Source organism: Rattus norvegicus, chromosome 17, assembly GCF_036323735.1.
Source record: "Rattus norvegicus strain BN/NHsdMcwi chromosome 17, GRCr8, whole genome shotgun sequence".
Classification (NCBI taxonomy): Eukaryota; Metazoa; Chordata; class Mammalia; order Rodentia; family Muridae; genus Rattus; species Rattus norvegicus.
In genome coordinates this window covers 57435409-57462009 of record NC_086035.1, presented here as the reverse complement: position 1 = coordinate 57462009, position 26601 = coordinate 57435409, and the positions used below count along the sequence as shown (strand labels likewise).

The 26601-nt window shown below is 46.8% G+C and overlaps 1 protein-coding gene across 4 annotated transcripts in view; it reads left to right on the top strand.

The window, feature by feature from the left end:
* Svil (supervillin) overlaps positions 1-26601 on the top strand; it is a 195599-nt gene that overhangs the window by 77499 nt on the left and 91499 nt on the right. The gene's annotated exons all lie outside the window — the stretch shown is intronic.

Here is a 26601-nt window from a genome sequence, read left to right as displayed (position 1 = left end):
TCCTGCCAGTGTATGCCAGATACTGCAATTACCCATAGGCTACCCTGGAGTGTAGTTTAGGGAGTTGGAAAGATTGGGTTTTCTTACAAACAAAGGGTCCGACTTTGTAACACAGAGGTTTATTACTGACAATTCGCTTAACGTAACTTGGTAAGTAAGTCCTGTCTACAGTTTAGCATTTGAATTTGGAATTAAAGGATTTTTCCAATACAGGATGTCACTTTATTTCATCTCTCTCTCTCTCTCTCTCTCTCTCCCTCTCTCTCTCACCTTTCTATTTGTCTGTCTGTCTGTCTCTCTGTGTTCTCTCTCTGTCTCTGTCTCTCTCCTTTCTATTTGTCTGCCTGTGTATCTGTCTGTCTGCCTGCCTGTTTACCTCTTGTCTATCTACTCAATTGTTCTTCGTGGTGACAAGTATCCTCCAGCATGCTCAGCACACGTTCTTCTAATGTTAACACCACAGCCCTAACTCATGTTATTAATTCATGTGAAACCGCCAGTGCCTGAGTCTTGTGTGTGCCTACTCTTTGCTTTCAGGCCGGTGCTGCTCAGATTCTGTAAGTCTAACGTGTAGAACAGCTTTGGTCCAGAATCTTAAAACCTCTCACAGAAAGCTCTAAATTTTTCACTGTAGTTCATTTTAAAATTTTCCAGTAAGGGGTGTTACCATGCCTTTTTAGTCCCTGGGGAGAGAGCTCTGGAGTCTGTTCTTTAATTTGGTGATTTGGGGCTAGGGAGAAGTGGCGAGGTGCAGAACATAGCAGGTAGATTGGACACCTACCACTGACAGAATAAAAAAGATGATTCTTAAGTAACATATGACATGAAGAAGTATGCACATCCATTAGTATTTATAGAATATTTATAGTGAGGAACATTACTGAGAAGCCCACTGTGCTTCTCCACTGCAAGTTATGCCACTGGCAAAATAGATTTCATATATATATATATATATATATATACATATATACATATATATACATATATACATATATATATATACATACACACACATATATATATGTATACATATATATATATATATGCGCTCCTGATGCATGAGGGACTCAGCTGGAAAGAGTCAGTGCTGAATTTGCATGCTGTGTGTAGATGCATAGTGTTACTATGGTCGAGTGGTGTCCCTGGTTGAAAAGAACTCTAGTATAAATTGTGAATACACACACACACATGCACACGCACACGCACGCACACATACAAAAGCATGCACACACCCACACAAGCACCACAGTGGTGGCAAAGGTAAGGGGGACTTCCCCTCTTGATAAGCCAGGAGAGCTCTCAGACAAGCCTAGCAATGGAATGTCCTGCTAGAAATAGGGCCTCATTTCACCCTCTGAAGGTGAGTAGCTGTGACATAGGTGTTGAAGAGAGGTGGTTTATGACTGACATTGCTTTTTCTATGCTATGGGACAAGGTGATGCTTGCTAGCTAACCCCGAGAGAGAGGCTTTTAATAGATCAGTTGAATTATCAATAGTTTTAATAGATCAGCTGAGCATAATCTTTACAGTTATGTAACATTTTGACCCTCTGTGGACCTCCCCTGTCATCCCAAAGACTCTTGTCTTTGCCTGCACTTTTGAGACATTTGGAAGACTGAGTTCTAGTCCTTAATACCTTAACCTTTGAGAATACCTGGGGACATTAAGTGCTCTACAGCAGAAGAACTGCAGGCAAGGCAAAGCCTTTGGATTTGGCAAGGCTGCCCTGGGAGCTGCAGCAGGCAGGCTCACAGGCTGTGGGGAGCTAGCCAGTGGAAACCACCTCCATTGTTGGAACCTGGCTTGATGAACAGGAAGTCATGTCCCCAGGGTCTGGCTGTCTAGACCCTTTAGGATGATCCTTGTGTTAAAGAATTAAGGGTAGGGAGTGTCTTGCCAGGATGATAACTATCTCCCCATTCAGAATGCCCTGTAATTTCCAGGCAATTTGCTTGTTCCCCAGGCCTCTGTGTCTGTCTGTGATATGACAAGCCACCTCATTGCCAGCCTTGTCTCTGACCTGTCTTTGCTCTTAGTGGGCTCCCTTTTCTTTCGGCTCCTCCTGCATGTGTCCAGTCTAATGTCAGAATGTTCTTTGTAATCAGACTCTTACCATGCCCCTCCTCACAAGTGGATTCTTCATGTTCCCTGCTGTCCTGTGCTACTGTCCATACCCCTCATCCTCTCTCTCCGGATCCTCCTACCACCTTTGCTGACTTCCTCTTCAAAATGCTCTGTGTGCCTGCCTGGGAGATGATATCACGTGACATGGGCCATGTCCTCTTACTGGCTGTCCAGAAACCTTGACACTAGCTTCTACTGTAGGGCTCCTGGTGCTCTACACAGCCTGGTGGCCTCCCTCTACAGGCATTGGGTCTCAGTACCCTTGATCTTATCTTACCCAGGGGCCATTCCACAAATGTAAGTTGTTTGGATTGGATTAAGTTGTAGCAGCATGTGGCTTTGTCAAGTCATAATTTAGCCATGTTCTGTCAGAAGCTCAGGGTAGTTTTCCTGGAATATCCACTGTGGAGCCCGGCGCTCACTGTTATATGGCTGTCATTTTCCTCAAATCTAAATATGCATGCAGAAAGATGTCTTCCTGTTACAAGCCTGGTGAGATTTCTGGATGCATAATTTTGCCAACACAGGAAATTGAGGTGCATTTGGCAAAGGCAGCCTCTTCAGTGTTGGAATCTTGCCTGAGATGAAAAAAAAATCACCTGAGTCCTTGACTTAGGTACTTTTCCCTGCTAGGCATTGTCTGGAGTAGCACGTCCTGGGAGGGGACTTGCACTGTTGCCCTCCTCGGGGACAACAGCACTTTGATGTGGTTCAGAAAGGTCCCTGCCTTTCAGAGACAATTGCCATGGGTGGTTCTGAAGGAAGCTTGTATTTCCCTCTGAAAGTCGACCCACTAATCCCAAGCCGGTTCCTAACGCAGAGGAAGCTGGGTTTTGTGTAAATGCGGTCTAGGCACAGTTTTGCCTTCTGCCTTAGGATCAGTGACTTTCCCTTCCCTGGTGTAGGCCTGCTGGTTTCTCCAGGTTCCTGGGCGTCTCGCTCCAGCAGAGCACTGGACGCAAAGGTGTGAGGTACAGAAAGCTGTAGGGTGTGCCTGCCCTTGGCGACTACATTCCCTGAAGAGACTCGGAGAAGAACGTAGTGAAGCCGCTACGCCTGCCTGTCACACGGCGAGTGCCACACAGTGAGAAGTCGACCCTGGCATATGCCTTCCAGGGCTGCGGCGTGAACACTGCATGGGGGCCTTTTGCCCCATCCAGAGCTCCACATTACTCCCAGTGTGTCCATTCTCCCAAGCAGAGACATGAGCCTCAGACAGCCTTACCCCAGGACACAAACCGTGGAATGGAGGAGGGGGCTGGATTTGAAAGCAGACCTCTGTGATGTCACCTCACATCTCATAACTCCTGAATACCAGGGTGACTTAAACTGTAATAGTAGCCACAGCTCTCTTAGTCCATATTCTGGGTAACCTATCAAGAAAAGAATATATTTATTACAGTTCGCGTCCAAGGCTGTGTCAGTAAGGAGCGGCATTGTTGGAACCTCTGGCAAGGCCCAAGGCATCATGGAGCCTCATGTGGTAAAAGAGCTCGTGTACCTCAGAACACATCCTCCTATGTCAGAGCTATTCTTGGCTATCCTGTTAACATAGCCACACAGAGGCCTGTGTGGCCCAATTGCCTCCCACAATTACCATTAACGCATGGTTTGGAGATCCAGGCTCTACCATGTGAAGCTTGTGGGATAGACAGAATGTGCGCAAGACCTACTACCATTAAATAAGGAAGGGGAGAAGGGGAGAGTCAGGGAAGGAGGGAGGAAAGAGGGAAGATGGGGGGTGGAGGAGAGAGGGTCCTTAACAGATGTTTTGTCCTCTGGGACCCATTCCAGTGTTCACTGAAAGGAAGCTTCCTGGTGGCCTGTGTGATAGAAGGCTTCCCAGAGGCCCACTTCCTACTTCATCCAGCCCCTCCCATCTTTAGTGCTGTCCTTTCATTTGTACCTTCATGTGAATCTCCCATTGCTCCCGCTTTGAACTTCTGTCTCCTTCCTGGCTCTGTCTTTGTGTGGAAAACATACTCAGGTTTCTTCTTCTAAATAAAGCTCCCTTGACCTCCAGCCCACACTCCCTTCTTTCCTGCCAGTGACTTTCAGTACCCACTCAAACCCTTCTGCTCCTCCTGTCCAGCCTTGGGAGGACCTCTGCAGCTGACCAGTCAGAGGGAGCCCATTTCAGGCCAGGGCCAGTGAAGTAAATGCCTTTTCCTGTATCCTGTGCTCCTGAGCTCCACCATGGGCCTTAGCATTGCTATTGTTGTGTTTCCGTTTTTAAAATTTTAAACTCATAGCATGCTAAGGGCACCTGTGTGCTATTTCCATACTTGCACACACACTCACAGCCACACACATGTACACACAAACACACACACATACACACACAAACACACACACACATACACAGACATACACACACAAACACACATACACACATAAACACACACATGTACACACGTACACACAAACACACAACTGTACACATGCACACACATACACACATATACACATACATACACACACATACACACATGCACACACATAAACACACACATATACATATACACATACACACATATATAAACACGCACACATACACACACATAATACACACAGACACAGACACAGACACACACACTGACCCCTCCCACTCCCCAATCTCTCACATTCACATTTCAATTTTCATGGCTTTTTACATTTATTTTACTAATTTTCTCTTTCTCCATTTGCCTGCCTGTCCTTCCTATGGTCCACCTAGGACACCGTGTACACACTGCTTGTCACTCAGTGCAGTCTGGAGCCTGTCTGTGTCAGGCGGGAAGTGTTCATGGGTGATTCTTAGCTTTTCACTTTTGTGATTAAACACTGTGTTCTAGTTAGCTGTGTGGACACTTGTAGTCTGGATATCCAATATTGAAGAATTATGCATAAAACACGATGAGTCAGATTCTGCATGGCCATTAGACAGTTTTTATACATACTGCAGTGTGTGTGTGTGTGTGTGTGCGTGCGCGCGCGTGCGTGCATATGTAATTGTGCATTTGTGTGTGTGTGTGTGTGTGTGTGTGCGCGTGTGTAGGGACATATGTACAAGTTTGTGTTTGTGTGTACAGGTGAACATATGTGCACACGTGTGTAGCTCCACCATAGGTCAATGTGGAGTTTCCTGTTCAATTGCTCTCCACCGTATGTTTTGAGGCATGGTCTCTCACTGATCTTCAGTTGCTTTCCACCGTATGTTTTGAGGCAGGGTCTCTCACTGATCCCAAGCATCCCTAGACTGGCAAGCGAACTCCAGGAATCAACCTGTGCTCACTACCCCAGTGAAGGGTTACAGGCTTCTACATCTGGACTCAGGTTTTCGAGTTTGTGCAGCAAATTCTTCATGACCTGAGCCATTTCTTCCAGCCCCACACTGGCAACTTTCAGTGTTTTAGTTAATCAGAGGCTTCTTGTCTCCTGATGGGCCTTTACCCGTATGGCCACATGGGCTCAGCTACAGAAGAAGCCTGAGTGTCTTCAGAGACATTAAGATTTCAGCGATTCATCTGCTTTAAGTGAATGTTGTATTCTGAAACATTGTATGAAATTTTACTCCATCTCAGCAGAAATACAACACATTCACATGTTTTTGTTTGTTTGTTTGTACATCTGTTATGCGCTCCACAAAGCAAAACACTCCAGCTCAGAGTGCAGAAGGAAAGCAGGGGCCTTTCAGCTTCAAATATATTGAATTAAGAAGTAGCTTAAAGGAAGGCATCAATCGCTTTGAAAAGTTTTGTATGCACATGTGTTCTTGGTATTGTGATGCTGTTGAATGTGAGATAATCTTGTTCTATGAGGGGTCAGGGAGTCGTGAAGGTCAACTCTGCTTGCCCATGTTGTCTCTGGTTCACACCATGAGCAGTTGCTGTTCTGAAACACAAAATGGCATTTTGATTGTTTGCAGATATTGTTTCCGATTCTCTATCAGCTAATTGTATAGGTTTGAGTCAGGCTAAACAAAAAGGGAGCTTGGGGAACAGGAAGGGGTGTAGCTCAGTGGTAGAGCACGTGCCTGTGTGAACAGTGCCCTGGGTTTTATACCAGCATTGCAAAAAACACAGCAAAAAAATATGAGGAAGAAAATTTAAAATTCAAAAGTCTTAGTTGTTCTCCAAATTACACTTGTAGTCTTAATTTCTATGATTAATTTCTTATTTTAGCCAATGAAGCGCAGCCATGTGGCTTTATGATTTCACACATTTTTTTACTGAAAGGGGTGAATTTTTAAATTTTTTTTGGGTGCAGCAAACTTTATTGATGGTATTCAAGAGAGAAGGGAGGGTTCCCTAGGCCCCTCCTATTTTGATTAGATTGGAAATGTGGCTGGCAGTGGGGATGACTGAACCCTGTGAGGTGTGTTTCACCTACAGAGGACAGGAGCCTTAATTTCTTTGTTTTGGAGTTTTATTATTTTGTTTTTATTGTGTCCAAGCAGGCTCTCATTGACAAAGCTGATTCATTTAGATTCATATCAGTTCATCCCCAGAGGCTTCCTGGAGCTTTCTGGGGAGAAGGTGGATTGGGGAACACGCTGGGAATTGATGTGGAGACCAAGGGCAGCTCACTTGGGGCTCATGGGTTTGCTTCCTGCTCCCAGCAGTGAAATCTGAAATTGGGGGTCTCTGACCTCCAGGACTGCCTCGAGCCATGACTGGATGGAGGGAGACACTGTGACCTTAGTGTGTTCTTTGTCTTCTGGGCCTTGGTGGCATCTCTCTGGTGAAGGGTGTGTGTGTGGGGGGGGGGGTGTCATACAATAGGTCCTTTCTACAAATTTCTACCTTTGATACAGACCTTTCAGAGACTAACATATTGATCATTCCTAGGTAGTGCTTCAAGACGGGATGCAGGAGGAAGTAAGAAATGGCTGGAGGGAGGCTCTTGCTAGGTCTTGCTGTCCTGGGCTGTGTCTACCTCAGGTTGCCCCCATTGCTTGTCTATTGGTGCTTACCCCCTTTTTCTCTATCCATGTGTGTTGGAAGCTCTCTTCCCTCTCTTCAGTTTAAATTCTTGTCACTCCTTTTATATACATTTAAATACTCAAATCTTCTTTCTTCTAATCTGACTTACTCTCTCTTCAGGACTTGCTTTTCTTTATCCTTCTGTGAGTTACTTCTATGACCATAGCTAACCCAGCAGGGGTAGCAGGAAAAGGCAGGATGCTCTTATTCCCCACATGGATGGTGACTCCTGCCTCTGCTCCTTGGGTACCTCAGTGTCTGGGGCCTCTCACCATCAGCCTCCAGCGGGAAACAGTGAGCCATGTTCTAAAGGATGCCCGCGCACACCTGCCATGCTTCTGTGGGTGCCAGGTCTGTAGACTGACTCATCTGGAGTTGCAGCTTGCACACCATGTCCCCTCCCCACCAGCCAGCCATGCCTCTGCTCTATTCCTGTGACTCGGATCTCATAGCGTTTGCGTCACACACCCTAAGTACATGCACCTGCTGGTCCTTCACTCACAGTTTGTGTTGTCTCCCATAATCCTTACAATTTACACACACTCTGTGCATAGCTTTTTTTTTTTTTTTTAAATTTGCTTCACGCAGGCAAAAGCAAGTCAGATGCCCCTTCCTGGCTTTTTTAAATCTGTGTTCTCTCTGCTAGCATAAAGTCCCATCTGTAAATGCTGACTCACTCCCGGGCAAAGGTTGACAGTAGTCTCATCTGATCAGGTATGATAAGTCACTGGCTTTATAACTCTGACATTCTTCCAGAGCTTCATTTAAAAAGTGAAAATAGACTCACCTGGAGGTTTTAATTAATTATTTACTTGCTGCACCTGTGGGAATTGCACCCCACACTTGGGAGACTGACCAGCATTCTACTGTGGAGGGACAGCCCCAGCTTCCTCCTTTGCTTTTTACTTTAAATTACCCAGGCTGGGGCTGTTGAAGTGATACAGAGGCTAAGCCTGACTGACCTGGCTTCAATCCCCCAGACCTATATGGTGGAAGGAGAGAGCACCTCAATGGTGTTTGAGGTGACACCTTGAAGCCAGCCTCAAAGAGCAGGGCAGCCTGGCAACCTGGAAGGAGGAAATGTGCAGGCAGCATGGTGACCTAGGGGTGGGAGAACCTGCAGTCTCCATGTTGTCCGTATCATGTACTTTGTCTAATTTCTTGTTTGGGTTGTGAGAGAAATTGGTTGAAATGCATTGGTGACAGCCTGAGGCGGCCCTGCAAAGTACGTACTTCTTATTCAGTCAGTCCAGCTGTTTGGGAGTACTGACCTGAACAGTCTGATTTAGGTGGGGTGGGGGTGGGGGTTGACAACACTGAGATGGGTTAGTGAGGGGAAGTCTGCATTAGAAGAGTTATTAATTCCATGCACAGGTAGAGAGACAACAGTGTATGAGGCGCTGAGGGGAGTCTAGGCCCCAGTACAAGAGACAGGCAGCATGGTGGGGTTTCTGAAGAGAGAAATTAGAGCCCACATAGCAGATGTGGGGTTTCTTTTTATGCCATTCAGAGGATGGGGTGGTCTCACCGCATAATCCTGCAGCACGTATTCTCACATGTTACCTCACAGGAGGTAGGAGAGTGGGGAACGCGGCCACGGGTGTTTCCTTTGATGTAAACTCCTCCTGAGTAAGAATCCTGGCCCCTAAAAGTCTCTCAGCTAGTAGGTTGCCTGTTGGGATCTGTGTGAAGGGAAGCTGCTGTAGGTGTTGTGGTTTGAGCAAAAACTGGCATTTAGCATCATATCCATGCACTGCTGTGGTCCCGAGCGGCCATGGGTTACACTGGGGTGGGTGGAATCCTGTGATGGGTGTGCTTGCCTGGTTTGCTGGAGGCATCTGGGCTTTACCACCAAAGGTGGTGGTGGTGGTGATGGTGGAGGTGGTGGCGGTGGTGCAGGAGGTCCTGGTGAAGGTGGTGGAGGTGGTGGTGGTTTCCCAGCAAACGTATATAGCTCACAAAACTAGCAGAGGTATGCAGAGTCAGAGGTGATGGGAGAGCAGGACTCTGCACTGTTAACTTGTACAGATACAATGTAGTTCAGAGCTTGCACAAGTGCACATGAGGTTTTGGCTCACATCAGTGTTAGAAACATTGCTGCTTTCCAGGAGAGGAGAGACAAGAGGTGGGGTGGGAGTCGGGGGAGTTTAGCTTTTGCTAGTGGCCTTTATTATCGATGTCAGCCCACCACTGACAAACTACTCCTGGCAGTGTAGGAATGTCCCACTGAGGACTGCATAGGATCCAAAGGGTCCAGGCTAGCTGTGCAGCCAAACTCTAAGAACTTGACCCTTGACCCTGTCAGAGGCTATGGCTATCTCGATGTCCTTTGGACGCCTGGTAAGCGTCCAGTTTCTAAGCCTCTTATTTTTGAGGGAGGCAGCTGTTATTTCTTACTAGACTAAACTGAAGGATCTATAGGATTTTCTTCTCTGCTCTGTGTATGCTCTCTTACAGGCAGCTGCTTCATTCTTGTGGCGAAAATGTTGGTGGCAGCTTCCAGACTGAGCGTTATCTATCGCCTGTCTTTATTCTTTTGTTTTGCTTTGCAGTTCTGGAGATAAGGAGGGCCTTATCCCTGCTAGACAAGGTCCCTGCCACCATTCTTTTTTTTTTTTTTTTTTTTTTTGGTTCTTTTTTTTTTTTTTTCGGAGCTGGGGACCGAACCCAGGGCCTTGCGCTTCCTAGGTAAGCGCTCTACCACTGAGCTAAATCCCCAGGCCCCCCCCCCCCCCCCCCCCCCGCCACCATTCTCAAATGCCCCTTCCCCTTAACACACCGAGGTTTGCTGTGAACTTGTTGCCTTCCATGGGAGATTCCCCTCTGGCGGAAGCCTCCCCTGTCAGTCTGGCTGCCACATTTTTCTGAGCAGTCTCTAGCTGCCCTCCACAGAGAAGCCTGTAGAGTTACTCAGGGCCTATGCTAAGTTCCTGCCACTGTCCTATCCCCCTAAAAGCAAACTGGGTTAGACTGCATTTCCCCAAATACAAGACTTTCCTCTTTTTTAAAAAGAAAGAATGCAGTGACCTGTTCTGAAGTACGTGAAATAAAAAGGTAGGGCTAGCACCCTCCTCCTCCTCAGTTTAACTCTTGCAGGCAGAGCCCATGGCTGCAAGGATTTAAATGGATTAGTGACTGCAGATTGCAAACACTCCATCCCAGCTGTTGAGCTGATGACAATAACCAATGCAGTTGACAAGAGTTGCCGCTTGGCCTTATTTGGTTTGTCAAAAGAGTGGTAAGGAGAGTCCTCTCCTCTGTCTCCCTCCTCTTCTGTTCCCTCTTCTTTCTCCTCCTCCTCTCTGTGCTCTTCTTCTCTTTCCTGTGTTTCTTTCCCTCCCATTTCTTCCTGTCTTGCTTGTTTTCTCCTCCTCTTTCCTTCTGCTGCCTCTTTTCCTCATGTGCAGCTAGCTGGTCAAGACTTAACCACACAGCCATGGATATCTGTAAGTCCTCCTGGTTTCCGTGGATACCAAGATAGATTTTAAGAAACGGACTTGTCAAAGCCTACCTTTCAGGCGTGTCTTCCCTGTGATTCTGTTCATCCATGTGGCACGCTCATGAACCACAGGGTAACTGCGAATGTGGCCCAATACAGAACTATAAACTTTTAGGAAATTCCATGAATCTCTCCCCCGCCCCCACCACCTTTTCTTTGTAACCTGCTTTTGTGGTTCTCAAGTGTGGACTCTGAGATGACATTGCTGTTTTCATTGGACACACTCGCCAGTCAGGTAGCTTTTATAATAATGGTAATTCTGAAAATGATCAGGTAGAAATTCTCAGGTGCTGAAACATGGAATCGGATCTCTAGGCATCATCACGTTTTATGGAGTGAGGTTATTGTTAAAGTAATTTGGTAGTGTGTGTGTGTGTGTGTGTGTGTGTGTGTGTGTGTGTGCTCGCGTGCGCATGTGCATTTCATGCATGTGTGGATACAGAGAATACTAACCGGAGATGTATGTACTGACAGTTTTGAAAAAAAATGTAGTTTGCTCCTGGTACTCAGAAGAAAGAACTACGTGACATTGTAGTTTAATTTTAGTTGAGCAAAATTTAAAATCAACCTCAGGTTCTTGCTTATTCATTAACTCAGACTTAAAATTAGAAATGTGCTAATAATGTGGCAGTTTGGCCTTTCTGAGGGAAGCCATATCATGTTGTGTATGTGTGCACACAGGCCTTTAAAAATAGATCTCGGGCAGAGAGATAGGCTCCGCCATCTGTCGGTATTCCCGGCTGACTGCTGCAGAGGTGAACAGTGGTCTGTCAGACAAGGGTTGTGGGCTCACAGCTCTCCCGAGAGCAATGGAGACCAGCTGCAGCTGCCTTCAGTTCATCTTTGGTCGAAGCTCTTTTGTTTTAAAAGCTAACTGCCAAAGAGTAAACACTCTTGACCCAGACTGTAAATATTTGTCATACATCTGGTTAGTGTAGCTTTTAACTGAACAGAATCACTTTGGCAGAAGAGCCGTTAAAGTTTGACAACCTACAAATTACACGAAATCCTGTACTTTAACATCCCTCATCTTTTCACACAGGCGGGGACTGACTTACGCAGCGTTTCCTCTGCGGTGTTGAAAGTGCCCTAAAACAGTGTTCTTAAGCCAATGAAGTGCATAAACACGGGTGGGAAAACATGAGCCATGTGTACAGATGTGGAATGTCTTCTGTCAGCCCCTTGAGGGTCATTGATTAGATGAATTTCCATACCAAGGGGCTCTGGGAAATGGCTCTGTGCAGTGGGCTTGCTATGGAAACGGAAGGACCTATTCTGGGCTACGTAGGTGGTGGGCAAAGCCACCCCGTGTCCTAGTTGCCACTTTTGGTAAAGAGCTCCCTCTTTTGTGCTCTGGAACATCAGAACCTATAGGACCACCCTTGTCCTTGGAATGCAAGTGTCTATGACAGGTCAAAGTTCACTTGTGGGTTGGGATACGACTCAGTGGTAGAGCAGAGAGAGCTCTTGCAGTGAGTGGTCGAGTAGAGAGCCATAGGCTCCATCCCTAGCACTCTGGAGGGCCATGGAGTCTAATTTGTAGCCCAGAAGGTGGGGCTGGGGAGGGGCAAAGCATCGTGTTTGTGAAAAGGCAGAGCAGTTCACATCTGTCTCTCCAGATGAATCAGACATGAGAAGAGAGAAGGCATTCGGGATTTGCTAGAGAGGGTCCTGCCTGGACTGAACATTACGAGTCTGTGAGAAGCTGAGTTGAGGAAAATTTGGGTTTGACCTCATTTTGACTTGTTCTTTGCTCTGTCTAATCCAAAAAAAAATCCTGCCTGAGGCTGGCCTGTCTCTTCAGTGGGGTCTCTAGCTGTCAGGGAGCTGCAAACCAACAGGCTGATGTAATCAGACAAGACTGTTTTTCTTCCCCAAGCTTTATGATACAACGTCAAACTTGAGTGAGAAACTGTGATGGTTTGCATATGCTTGGCCCAGGGAGTGGCACCATTAGAAGGTGTGGTCTTGTTGGAGGAAGTGTGTCACTGTGGGGGTGGGCTTGGAGACCCTCCTCCTAGCTTCCTGAGGATGCTCAGTCTGTTCCTGGCTTCCTTCCGGTGAAGATGTAGAACTCTCAGCACCTCCTACACCACACCTACCTGGATGCTGCCATGTTCCTGCCTTGATGATAATGGACTGAACCTCTGAACCTGTAAGCCAGCCCCAATTAAATGTTGTCCTTTATAAAACTTACATTGGTCATGGTGTCTGTTCACAGCAATAAGAGCCTAACTAAGACAGAAGTTGTCAGGAAACCTGTCCGCAGGAATCATGAGTCCAGGTCTCTAGTCCTTATGTGCTGTGTGTGCAGCTGCTGGGCGTGTTGGCTTCTTATAAAGCATTGGGGAAAATCAGATGCATTAAAAGCATTCTTCCATCCTGAGGAGGCCTGGATTAGCCAGTAAAACAAGAACAGTTCTCCCTGCCCCATGTTAAAGAGAGCCCCCAGAGTCAGCCTAGTGCATCTGTGACCATATTGTCACCGATCTGAAGTTAGTAGGACATGTTTATGTAGCCTGATGGTGACAGCCAGTATTCTGGGACTTGTAACCTAGCCACATTTTAGACTGTCCACACAGACAAGTAAAACCTGTTGCTTTTAAGAGAGGTACTTGCCAGGGAGTAAAAGTTCTTCATCTCCATGGTTATGTGGAGGACAGGTAAACACAGCGTTGAAAGTCAGATTAACAAGAGAAAGCAGTATACATTTTACTAATGTTTTATGTACTCAGGATTCCTAGAACAGCAGTCACACTCTGAGTTTGGGCTTCGAGAGATGATGGATTGTGATGTCATGGTAGGACACATGGAGAAAGCTAATGGAAGATAAGATAAGGAAGTCTGGCCATGGTGACTTACTGTGGGCCAGTTCTCCGTCTCTGGTTGGGATTTGGTCTCTTCTTTCTTTTTCATTTATTTTTGACTCAGGGTTTCTCTCTGTGCCTCTGGCTGTTCTGGGACTCACTATGTAGACCAGGCTGGCTTGAAACTCACAGAGATCCACTTGCCTCTGCCTTGTGAGTGCTGGGATTAGAGGTATGGGCCATTATACCTTTAATGGGTTGTGTGCCTTTCAGTTTCCTCTCTCTCTCTCTCTCTCTCTCTCTCTCTCTCTCTCTCTCTCTCTCTCTCTCTGTGTGTGTGTGTTTGTGTGTGTGTGTGTGTTTGTGTGTGTGTTCTCCACAATGCATTGCTCTTCAATTAAAAGGAGAGAAGGGGAAGGGAGGGAGGGAGGGAGGGAGGGAGGGAGGGAGGGAGGGAAGAAGAGAGGGAGGGAGGGAGGGAGAGACAGAGAGAGAGAGAGAGAAGAAAGAAGGGGGAGGGAAGATGGATGGGAGGAGGAGAAGCAGAGGATAGAGACCTTTCCACACAGCTGCTGATTCTCTGTTGCCTTTAGCTCACTGTAGACTGTATGCCAGTGCAGTATTTTGTGTGTGTGTGTGCTAGTTAACTTTCTGTTGCTGCAAAGAAATCCTTGGGACCTGAAGAGAGCAAAGGTCTGTCATGGTTTCCAGTGTCAGGAGTCCCTGTCTGTGGTCAGTTGGCCAGCTTGCTTGTCATGGACCAGAGCTGCTCACTTTGTCATAGGGAGGTAAAAGAAAGAGGGACAAATTGTAATATCACAATTTGCTGTGAAGGTACACCCATAGTAACATATTACCACCCACTAGGTTTCACCTTTCTGATAAATTTTATTTTATGTATATGATTATTTTGCTTGAGCGTCTATATCTGTGCACCACATATGCACTCGGTTCCTTTGGAGGCCAGAAGAGGGCATCAGATTCCCTGGAGTTGTAGGCAGCGACAGTGCGCCATGCTATGGATGCTAGGAATAGAACCCAGGTCCTTTGGAAGAACAACCAGTGCTCTTAACCACTGAGCCATTTCTCCAAACCCTTAGGTCTCATCTCTTAAAAATTCTACCACCCCTAATTTTAGCATTTGGAGGATAAGCCATGAACACTTTGAAGATTCAGACTGTATCAGTCATATGTTTAGGCCCCATCATATGCTACAGATCATTGCGATGCTGGACTGGGAAGATGGTGCCTGTGTTGTAGGTATAACAATCAGAGTCCAGATTACCAGGAGCTTTGTGAGAGGGGCAGGCACAGCAGTTCATTCTAATGCCAGTGGGGGGTGTGGGGATAGCTGTGTAAAGCTCCTCAGGGAGTCGGCCTAGCTAAACTGGTAAGCTTCAGGTTCAGCAAAGACACTGGTCAAGTAAAGGGGAAGGAGGACGGAAGAAAGACACTCTGATGTCAGCCTCTGGATGTCACATGCACCAGCACACACATGTGCATTTGCACATCACGTGTCACACAAAATAACAGGTACATATACCACAGAAGTAACACACACACACACACACACACACACACACACACACACACACACACACAGAGAGAGAGAGACAGAGACAGAGACAGAGACAGACAGAGAAACCACCTCCCCACTTTAAAAAACAGTGCAGTACAGTAAATCACAATATGATACGATAAAGTTCTTAACACGAGGCTGCACTTCTCTGCCATCTGTCTTGCATATCAGTGGGTCTTTTGCTTTAGTTGATTTGGGGAGCTATTTGATCATTTAATTGACAACTCTCAATGTTCTGGAATAGTTCTGTCTTAAGATGTAAATATAATTTTCTCAGATTAGTAGAGGTTTGTTTAATAAGCCAGCTGATATATGCCGACATGGCCACGGGGATAACTAATTGAAAATGAATTTGCTCCTGTTTCGAAGCACAGTGATTAGATACAGGGTGTCACATGATATTGCCAGTTGCCTAGAAAAAGCAGCGGCGCCCATTTCAACTGGCTGGGCGGTGCTGCCTGAGGTCAGGGTGGACATTGAAGCCTGGTGAGCCCATGAGTGTCCTGCGTATAGGTATTTAAATAGATGTATACCTTCAAGCAGAGCTTAGTGTTGTTAGGGCTGGACATGTTCCTTCGTGGGAGAGCACTCATATGTCATGCCCCAAGTTCGATTTCCAGCACCACACACAAGTCTTGATATTTTATGCGTTTGTTCTGTCTAATAGAGAGTGCGTGTTCCTGCCTAGTGCTTGGAATAGCAAGTGCTCGATAAATGTTTGTAGGATAGAGAAATGATGCATGGGAATGTGTGAATGAGCTCAAAGTGTAAAGGCCGAGTGCCGGTTTGATTTCCACATCTACTGAAGCCCCTAAAAATTTGCTTTACTACACTTCCGGCTCACTCAAGCCTCTCCAGAAGGAAAGAGACCGAATGTTTTTGTTTCAGACTGTTCCATTCTGACACTGCAGATGACAAGCTGTTAACAAAACAAGTAATTAAGCACAGAAGGTGTTGATAATGAACCTGAAATCAATCTGCTGCTGGGTCCAGGACTCTGTTTGGTGGGAAGAGGAGGTAAAGACTGTCAGGATTCCTTCCAGAAATGAATGGGAAGGGGGGGGAGGAGGAGGAAGAGGAGGAGGAAGAGGAGGAGGAGGAGGAGGAGGAGGAGGAGGAGGAGGAGGAGGAGGAGGAGGAGGAGGAGGAGGAGGGGGAGGAGGAGGAGGAAGAGGAGGAGGAAGAGGAGGAGGAAGAGGAGGAGGAGGAAGAGGAGGAGGAGGAGGAGGAAGAGGAGGAGGAGGGGGGAGGAGGAGGAGAAGGAGGAGGAGGAGGAGGAGGAGGAGGAGGAGGAGGAGGAGGAGGAGGAACAAGGAAAGGCTAGGGACCTGCTTGTTTGTCTTCACCAGTCCAGCCTGATGGCAGGTCTAGGGCAGCAGGAACTAGTGGTCAGCCTGCCTCCATTACCAGGGTGTCTTGTCACAGAGGAGAGTCTTCCTGATCCAACTGAGGTCAGGCTGTGAGTAACAGGAGACAGAAAGAGGAGAGAAGCCTCAGGTGCAACTACTGCTGGAGTGGTGACCAGATTCACGATTGTGCATGCAGCCACTGTAAAACTCCATTCAACAGAACTGTCTGATACATACGTGTTTCACCGTGAGCTTAGTCACGGAACAAAGTGCCATACGTTAGACAGGACCTCACAGCAAGCAGCAGGGTCTTCTTGGAGTTGGCCCAAATCTCCCCTTTACCCTAGATTTCAAGCTCCTTAGGCCCTGACCATGTACAGGCTGGGAGTCAGACTGAAAGGCTGGGCTTGCCTGGATCCGCTCCTAGCTGTGTCAGGGATATGCCCAGCTTGCAGTGCAGTGCGCCTACAGTGCAGGTGAGTGTGGGCTTCTGAGTATCTTTCAAGACAGAGTGGAACTTGACTCTAGTAAGAGCTGTGATCGCCTGCCACAGCCTATTTCCAAGATTATAGGGAGTAAAAGCTCCTTTGTTCTACAGTAACAGGGATTGTATGCCAAGAAACAAACTTGATGTGAAGTACTTAATCAAAATCTACAGGGTATCCCTAAAGAATACGAAAGAGGGGACTGGGAGATTGCCCAGTCAGTACAGTGCCCACCTCCTACAGATGAGGACCTGAGTTTACATGCCCATGTGACAACAAGGTATGGTCGCACAAGTCTGTAATACTGGTGCTGTATGTGAAAAGATAGGGACAGCCCCAGAGCTCACTGGCTCAGCCAGCCTATACTGTTAGTGAGCTCACACAGTTCAACGAGACACCGTGTCTCAAAAGATAAAGTGGAGCGCAACCGAGGGAAGGACTGTGGAAGGACTCAGTAACATTGGGCTGGAAGAGCCATTGAGTGATGAGAGTTAGCGGGCTGTTCTGTCGGGGCGTGGAAGATAGGAATGTTAGAGCAGTGCCTGCCGTGTGAGGTTTCTAAGGGAAGCAAAGACTCTACTGGGTCTCTGTGTGGAGAATCTGTGGCATCTGGGCAGCTGGAGCTGAAGAACTGGCTGTGATTAACAGGAGGCCAGAACCACTATAATACAGACTTTGTTTTGCTGGGACAGTTGACACTTCTATGATGAACATGAGTATGGAAGTGTAAGCCAAATGAACCCTTATCTCCCTAACTTGCTTTTGGCCATAGTGTTCTATTACAGCAATAGTAACACTAACCAAGACACTGGAGAAAACTGAATGTCAATCAAGTTTAGGTACCAACAAAATTTCAATGTTGTGCACATGGTAACAACTTTGGAAGGAAATGCCATTAATCTTTACATTTGTGTTAATCTTTAAGGCTGTGTCGAGGGATAACAGGCTGAAAACGACATGCTGTCTTAGATCTGTCCTAAAAGCTGAGGAGGTGGGTAGTAAGGATGCTAGGTAGTCGGTGAGCCTGGGGAGTCGGTATTAGGAGCTCATCGTGGCATTGCCTGTACTTGATATAAACTTACTTTTGTTTAAAATTAAAACAACAACTAGGTACCATGATTCGACATGGGAAATGCCTATGGATTTGGCAGAACTTTCCAGTTGATTTCAAATCCAAAAACCATAAAAGGTGGCTGAAAGTATGATTTTTTTAAAAGTGTTTCTTCATGTAATGTAAAAAAAAAACATACCAAAGAGAAAAATAATCAGACTCTTTGCAATCCTGTCACAGACCATCGGCTAGTATACTCACATAGAAACAGTGGAACTAGGCAAAGGATTTGGACAGACCGCTCACGACGGAGAGATGATGGTCGAATGTGCTGAGACATGAACAGACTCATTTGTAAGGGGAAACATGCAGGGCTTGGGCCCCCTCAGACCAGCAGCTGTTGGTCAGATCTGAAGATGGGTGAGGCTGAGGAGAAACTGCAGCTGATGGGAATGTAGATGGCACGATGCCAAGGAAGAGCGATTTTTGGCAGTTTCTGTCAGGATTCTTCCAGACGCAGATACAGTCAGGCTTACACACTGCAGCCCTGTCAGAAGGCACCCGCACCCCTATGGAGGTGACCGAGCGAACTGTGTGCCCTGGAATGCTGTGTAGCTCTGGAAAGGGAAGAAGCCACCAGGGTACCTGCTCCAGACAGCCTTCCAAGTTCATTGCTGAAGACACTTTGCACTCTAAAACTTGTGTATGTAATGGAAAATGAGCACCTTAATTAATAAGGAAACCATATAAAGACGTGGGGGAAGGCCAGGCGTGCAAGGGAGCAGGCAAGGACTGTAATATGTCTGTGAGAACCTTTAGGTCCGTGAAGGCATCTGCACAGGGGGAGCTTCGACTTCATGCGATGTCCATTAGTGGCTCACTTTTATATAAAGCTGAGTAAAATTCCAAAACTAACAGTTAGGTCATTTGAAAACATATGGGGTAGGTACCATGAAATGTTTGCCTCAGTGTGTGTGCTGTGCACAGTGTGTCCTGCCAGCCCGGGATGGGCCCTTCGATTAAGTCAGACATTGTGACTGCCGAGAAAGAAAGCGCCCTGCTCACCCCTGGGACCTTTCATCACCTCCCGCCTGATTCTGCCAGCTGCTCTATTAAATATGAGGAGCAAGCACACTTTCACCGGCCGGGGAAGAAATCAGATGAACTATCTGCCCATAAATCATATCGTGGCTCTTAGGAGAGTTTTGTAGCCCGGAGCCAGAGCTGTTTCCCTATCTCAGGCTTAAGTCCAAGCAGCTGCGTGCGGAACGAATGCTTTTCCATTTTTGTTTAAAAATGTGTGTTAGCACCTCCTCCCAGCCCTCTTACCTCACACCCTGTTCCAGCACCAAACTCTCCTTCCTTCGGAAACAACGATTTTCAGTCTTTTAAGAAATAAAACTAGGAAGCTCCCTTCCTGTCCGCCCTCTTTTCCTTCTCTATGAGGAAGAAATCATTGGAGATAGTCCTCATATTTGCATTTGATGTATCTATCTTCTGAAAGGCAGAGAGAGAGGGTGGAGTTCCCATGACTCAAGTGCTGCTGCTATTCCAGTTGGAGGCTGAGTAATCATGCATGGAGATCTCAATAGAAATGAAAAAAGGTTTTTAATTACTATATTTCTCCCTCTCCCTTCTCCCCACCCCCTCTCTGTGTGCATGCACACATGCTAGGATCAAATCAAGTTCTCATCCCTGTGCAGTAGACCCTTCACCTACTGAGACATCTCCATCCTTTGAAAATGAATGTCCAGTCTTGTGGCAGATCTAATCATTTGCTCTTTAAAGCAGCCTGACTGCTGACATTTCCAAGCGTGGTTAACAGACTTCCTTCTGGGGAGTTCAGACCTCTTAAGCGTTTGAGCTCATGGCTGGAAACTGTCTCATGGTCCCCAAATCACCCTGGTGGTGAGTGTTTCCCCCACAGGTGCCTTGTGGACAAGCACAGTGCTATGGGTGTCTGTGTTGAGGAGCCCAGCTGTCTGGCATCCTGGAAGGAGTTCTCTGTGCAGAGGGCATGTATTGAGACATCCAGAAATGCTCCCCTTGTTTTTATGTTACTGTTAAAAAGTGTAAACTCTACCGGATGGCATTTAGAGTTATTAATACATTGGTCTATACATTGGTAAGGGCAAACAGACTACAATATAACATAATAACCAAGGTGTCAGGGTTGGAAAGACCTATCACAGACATCCCAAATGCTATCTCTAGTTTTGATAAGTTGAATTTATAATTGGACTAGCAAAAGGAAAAAACTGGCAAAAGTCAGGTGTGTGTGTATCTTGGTAAATTAGAAAGGCTGTGTGTGCACGTGGCTAATAAGTGTAACCAAAGAGAGAAGGGACCCAGGGAAGGAAAAATGGGGGTGGAAAGGGACGGATAAATCCAGAGCAGCCAGCCACTGAGACCACCAGCCCAGGTTCTCAGCTAAGCTCAGCACTGTGTTCTGTGCTCGAGTGTGAATGTTTGTTTGCTGGGCGAACTGGCCTGAGAGCCACACAGCTGGAGCACTCTGAGCCTGAGTTTGGACTCACATCTGTCCTGTGCTTTCACTCGCTCACTCCTCTTTGGTTCTTGTGAGTTTGTTTTGTTGCTTTTTCTCTCTGCTGTGTTGCTGAGGACTGAACCCAGGGCCTAATGCTCTGCCCTGAGCTGCACCCCAATCGGTATCCCACTTCATTAAGTATCACCTACAGTGTATCAGAAGTTGACTGTTTCCATCGGGGTGGGATAGCACATGTTCTATCTCCATGTGGGCCTGTGGCAAGAACCACTGTCTTAGTTTGGGTTTCATGCTGTGAAGAGACACCATGACCAAGGCAACCCTTGTAAAAGAAAACATTTAATTGGGTCTGGCTTACAGGTTCAGAGGTTCAGTCCGTTATCATCATGGTGGGAAGCACGGCATCTTGCAGGCAGACTTGGTGCTGGAGAAGCCAAGAGTTCGACATCTTGACCTAAAGAGAGCCTGGCAAGGCCTGCTGTCTTCCTCAGGCAGCCAGGAGGAGGATCTCATTCCACACTGGGCAGAGCCTGAGCCTGGGAACCTCGAAGCCCACCCCGACAGCAACCAAGGCCACACCTCCTAATAGTGCCACTCTGTGAGCCAGTCATATTCAAACCACCACAAGCACCCTGCATAACTACACCCCAAGCATAAGGCTACCCTGAATCGAGCCCAAGGGGATAGAGTAAGAGAAGGAATGGCTCCGCTTAAACTTGTTTCAGGGTCAGATGCCTTCCAGTGCACGGAGCTCCCAGACAGCTCAGCAGCGCCCCCACCGCAGCTCAGCAGCGCCCCCACGGCAGGTGGTGGTGGTGTCGGCGGCCGCGGCAATGCTTTTCATCTTTTGTGTTTTTACTTTTACCTCCAGCTTTGGGTTTGGTAAACTCCTTGTGCTCGTTGGTTCAGATGGAACCCGGCGTGTAGCGATTTGGAAAGTGCTGTGCACAAAGAGCTGTGGCAGGCAGGACCAGTACTTTCCCTGCCTTTGTGGGAAAACATGTTTACGCTGCTATTGTTCGCTGTTTTTCTTGGATGACAAAATGCCCATGATTGTTGTAACATGTTTCTGAGAGACAGAGGATGAAAACCGCAACAAAACTCGAGCCTTTCAAGTTAGCACATGAGCTATGCGCATCGGCGATGGGGAGGAATGGGGCCAGGAAAGCGATTGTACAGAAAGAGCACACATGGGCAAGGAGGTGCCTCTTCAAATGTGCGAGCCTGCTGCCAAGCGGCCACCTGAGTTCACACTAAAATAAATAAAATAAAATAAAATTGAAAAGACAGCTATCATGAGGGCCCTGTCAGTATTTTTCTTTGAATCTAATTTCTAGCTGTTCACCACTCACCACCTCCGGTTAGAAGCAACAGCAACTTCTTAGGACTAAGCATTGACCAGAGCTGAGGTGCAGGAGGATAATCTCCGCTTAATGGGTGATTGACAAGCTCCCCACCCCATGGGTATTTGCCCCACTGCATTCCCCTGCTGGTCAACCAAATCCTGACTAGCAGGTTTTAGGGAATTGGTTTTCTTCTTACTTCTGCCTAGAGGATCACAACACGTTTGGAAACAAAGAAGACCGAAGAACAAACAAGGAAGAACACACGGAGGACAGCAGAGGCTTTTTGAGCAGGGTATAGCTCAGTGAGGATTCCCTGACCTAGCATGTGGGGAGGCCCTGGGTTCCAGCCTTAGAGCCACAGGGGAAAAGCCATGCTTGGAGCTTGGCCTGGGGTCCAGGCTAGTTCCTGTGAGTCCCAGTGAAGGTCATGGGCAGATGGAGGAGGGTGCTGTGTGGGTGTCTGCAGAGGACCTGTCCTCGCCATGTCTGACTTGCTTGGGCAAGTTTCTGCAGAGATGAAGCGCTGTTGTGATAGAAAACCTTTTCCCTTTGCCAAATTATCACGATCAAATATTTCTAACGCTAAACAAGATGACATACTGGCTGGCAAGGACTACCCAAACACTCTCCTCCATTGAAAGGTCGCTGAAGCTGCTGCTGGAAACGGTGGTGAGAGGCTATTGTGTTCTGAGGAGGATGCCTGAGGCAGCTGTGCCTAACACTGTTAACTTTTGGCTGGGCTCCTGAGTGCGTGAGCTTGTGTTCCAAATTTATCACCAGAAGAATGCAGGGACAATCTCTCTTCTTTCTCTTGTGCTCTTTTTTTTTTTAACTATAAGATTTGTTTTACTTTTGGTTTTGTGTACAAGTATTTCTATTATGTGTGTGTTCGCATGCTTGTGGATACCCATACAGACCAGGAGAGGCCAATTCCATGGAGCTGGAATTACAGGCAGCTGTGAGTTGCTGCCCAATATGGGTGGTGGGATCTGAACTCATGTCCTCTGCAAGAGTAGCAAATACCCCCAGCCGTCCCTCCAGTCCAGCATGGCTCTCGCTTTGCTTGGCCCCAGCTACAATTCTAGGCTTTCCCTCCCAGAACTTATCATCGCCACTGCTCTAGAACATGGTTCCGTGCTGTCCTGTGTCCCACTTCCCTACAGAAACAGGGACAGCAGAGACAGGTTTTGATGGCTTGTTGAGCCCCTTCTGCTTATAAATTCACCCCAGGGGCCCAAAGATCATCTGTAGGTGCCGGGGATCCTTTCTCCATCCACACCCTTAGCTCAGCCTTAACCTGTTAACGTGTGGTGTTTTCTGCAGCTCTCAAGGGGCCTCTGGATTTTTCACACCAGTTTTTCATACTGGGAACAAAATATGTGTGATGTGCAACTCACCATCTTACACATGAAAGGAGTACACGTCCATGGTGTGACATGCGTGTGTAATGTGCCACCATCACCACAAAGCAGACGCTTTTCATCTTGGAAAAGTCAAAACTCTTGTCCCACCTTCTAAACAATAGCATTTCAGTGGCTCTGCTCCACCTGCAACAGTTGCCACTTCAACTCGTGTCCTTTTCAGGTCCCTGTGAAGGATGTAGTCTTGGTCTTTTGTGTCTGGTTTGTTGGGGCTTGTTGTCAGATTTTATGTATTCTGTGAGTGAAGTACATTGAAATTACCCTCATTTTAAAAAGTGTGTGTGTAGTGACAGACAGGAGTAGCATACACCTTTAATCCCAGCACTAGGGAGGCAGAGGCAGATGGATCTCTGTGAGTGTAGAGGCCAGCCTTGTCTACAGAGTGAGTTCCAGGACAGTCAGGGCTAAACATAGGACTTCTAACTAGGAAAAAAAAGAGGTGTGTGTGTGTGCGCGTGTGTGTGTGTGTGTGTCTGTGTGTGTCTGTGTGTGTCTGTGTGTGTCTGTGTGATGTGTGATGTGTGTGCATATGTGCTGCATGCATACACATGACAGGTTGTGCAGGTGTGGAGGTCAGTAGACAACACTGGGTTTCAGTCCTTGCTCTCCATCTCGTGTGAAATGGAGTCTCTTGTTCACCGATGTGAATACAAGGCTAGCTGGTCTGTGCTCTTTGGGAGATCCCTTCGTCTGTGCCTCCCATCTCGCCATAGGAATGCTGGGATTATAGATAAATGCTAACATCTGACTTTACCTGTGTCCTCTGGGTCTAAACTGAGGTCCTCATGCTTGCACAGCAGGTGCTTTATCCTCCCCCCCAGCCTGCAACCTTCCTCTTTTTTAGGGCTGAATACTATTTCTTTGAACATGTGCTTTGGCATTTTGCTTACTCGGTCTTTAATGAACTCTCGGGCTGCTTCCATATGCTGACTGCCATGTGTGACTAACACAGTTATGAGCAGGGCTGCACCGGTTCCTCATTAGGATACTGTTCCATTCCTGTCTCCAGCCCTGTGTTTAAACCTCCCGCCCTGGAGGGTCCCGTTTTTCATCTGTGCCATGAAGATGGTGGCACTGAACTTTTGGCTTGCAGGAATCAAGGAAACCATGTCGACCAAGCTCTGTATAAATTATGAAATATTTTATGGTGTCCATTCTTGTGGCCTGAATGTGAAGTGAGCTGTGCTTTGATTAATACCTACCTAGCAAGCATTCTGTAGAAAGCACAAGTTGACTTTTGATCTCCGTCGTGGATGGAGACCTCTGGCTGGCTATCCTGGAGCTGCATGTGGCACCTCTAGATGACACCCCATTCCTCCTGCATCTTTTCTGCAAGGTAGCTGCTCTAACATATGCTCCCCCAGAATCTGTGTACACAGGGAAAAGAACTTAAGGAAGCCAAGGTGCAGATGGTTCTCTGCTAAGGGGCATGGGGCAGCGTTCCCCAGGAAGACCATCTGTGGAAGAGGAGGGGCATGTGGCCTGTCTTGTCTCATGTGTGGAACATGTCAGTATTCACACAGGTGGCCTAACCATGTGACAACACTCATAAAAATGGTTCACCGTACAGAGAAGGGGAGGGAGCTCAGCTCCTGAACAAGATTTCTGAGGCTCTCTGAGCATGGCAATACCCATCTCAGCTAGAGACAAAGGGTGACACTGAATGGCAGCTGTGCAGTGCAGAGGCAGTCCCTGCAAGTGGTCACTCAATACAGCATGATGGCAGAGAGCTGCCGTGAGTCAGAGGTTACCTCATCGGCCCCACGGCGGGCCGCAAAGAGCAGTGGCGCACTGTGGCACAAGTGCTTTCTTCTGAGAAGATCCCACACACAATTTTGCTTTCATTTTGCACTCATCATTGCTCTCCCTAGCACCAGTTTTGACTGTGTAGACCTGACTAACCTCAAGCTCACAGAGATCCACACCGCTTCTGCCTTCCAAGGGCTGAGATTAAAGACTTGTGCCACCCTGCCCAGCCTGTGCCGCCCTGCCCGGCCACATTCAGCTTTCATGATATATTGGGTTTCCTGGCCCCTTGTCATATATTGAAGTGACTTTATTTGAAAATTGTAATACTCTGACAGATAGAATGTGCACATTACACATAAACACTTAAAAATTGTAGTGTTTTAGAGACATCTTTTAACATACCATGAGCGTACAAGTAGTTTCTAGGTTCAGTATAATAAACCAGCAACAATGAAAGCCAGATACACACCCCATCCTCAGAATGGACACCAGCAATCGCCAGAGCTGGTGGGTTCACACATGAGGCCAGAGCCTGCTGGAGTCTTTCACGTGACCCTGTCTAGGGCTCCCTGCTAGTGTGAGAGCCTTCTCTGCTGTCCTATGTCACAGCTAAAAGACCTGCACCATGAGGACTCACATGTGTCGGCTCATTGGCATCCCTATACTACCCCTGAAAACCAAAATGTTACCGTTCTGATCGGTGAGGCGAGGTGATGTCCTAGAGTCTGGGCATCGTGCTTTCTCAGACTTGAGACTCTGAATACAATGTTCACACACTTGTAATGTTTGCATACAAAACGTTTATTGCATACGTCAGTTTTTATAGGGAGACCTATTACTCTTTTATGAGACTGTTTCACGTTTATAACTGTAAATGTTTTAGTTTATAATATGCATGGTTAAACAAGGAGACGCCCTTTTATTTGGCTGCTGAGGAAACCTCTTGGTTCAGATTGCACTTGGATCCCTCAGAACACAGGATACTAGAGGAGGGTGGGGTGAGAAACTGTGGGAGAAGTCAGATTGCTAAATAAACTAGAAACATGAAATCAAGACACTCTGAGTGTTTGGTGGTTCTCGTACACAAAATCCATTGCACATACATGTGAATACAAGGCCTGTGGTATTCTGGGCATCATACTAACATTTGGTATATGAGCCTGTTGCTGGAACCAGGGTTTCTGTGTCCCAACCCAGGCCATATAACAGAGTGCCCTGGGGATATTTGTTGAATAAGTAACAAAATTTTCCAGTTTTTAGCTTTGTACATGTCTTGGAGATATCCAAACTGTCTTAAACAAGTGTCTTCACCTCCAGATTTGTTATGATTTGTAGAATTGACTTTGGGAAATGCAAAAGAAGAAAAAAGAAATGAAAAAGAAAAAAGAATCAAGTTTGTTTCACCACTAGGGGTCAACATTGTGCAGTTAAGTTTTTTTGTTCTTTTTTGTTTTTTGTTTTTTGTTTGTTTTTTTTTAAGGAATTCTTTTTTAAAAAAAAGGTAGTACCTTAGGCTGGATATCTTAGCTGTGTCTAGGGGGACTGAGTTAACTTAGTGCTTCAGGAGAAATCTTAGAGCTGTATCGGTGTATTTTAAACTTAGCACAGGGTGAGCATGTGTCTGGGTTAAAAATACATCCATGAAAATAGCCTGATAATGTGTTTAAAAATAACACTCTTATAAATAGACAGCAAACAATGAGTGGGCCTTTTTTGTAAG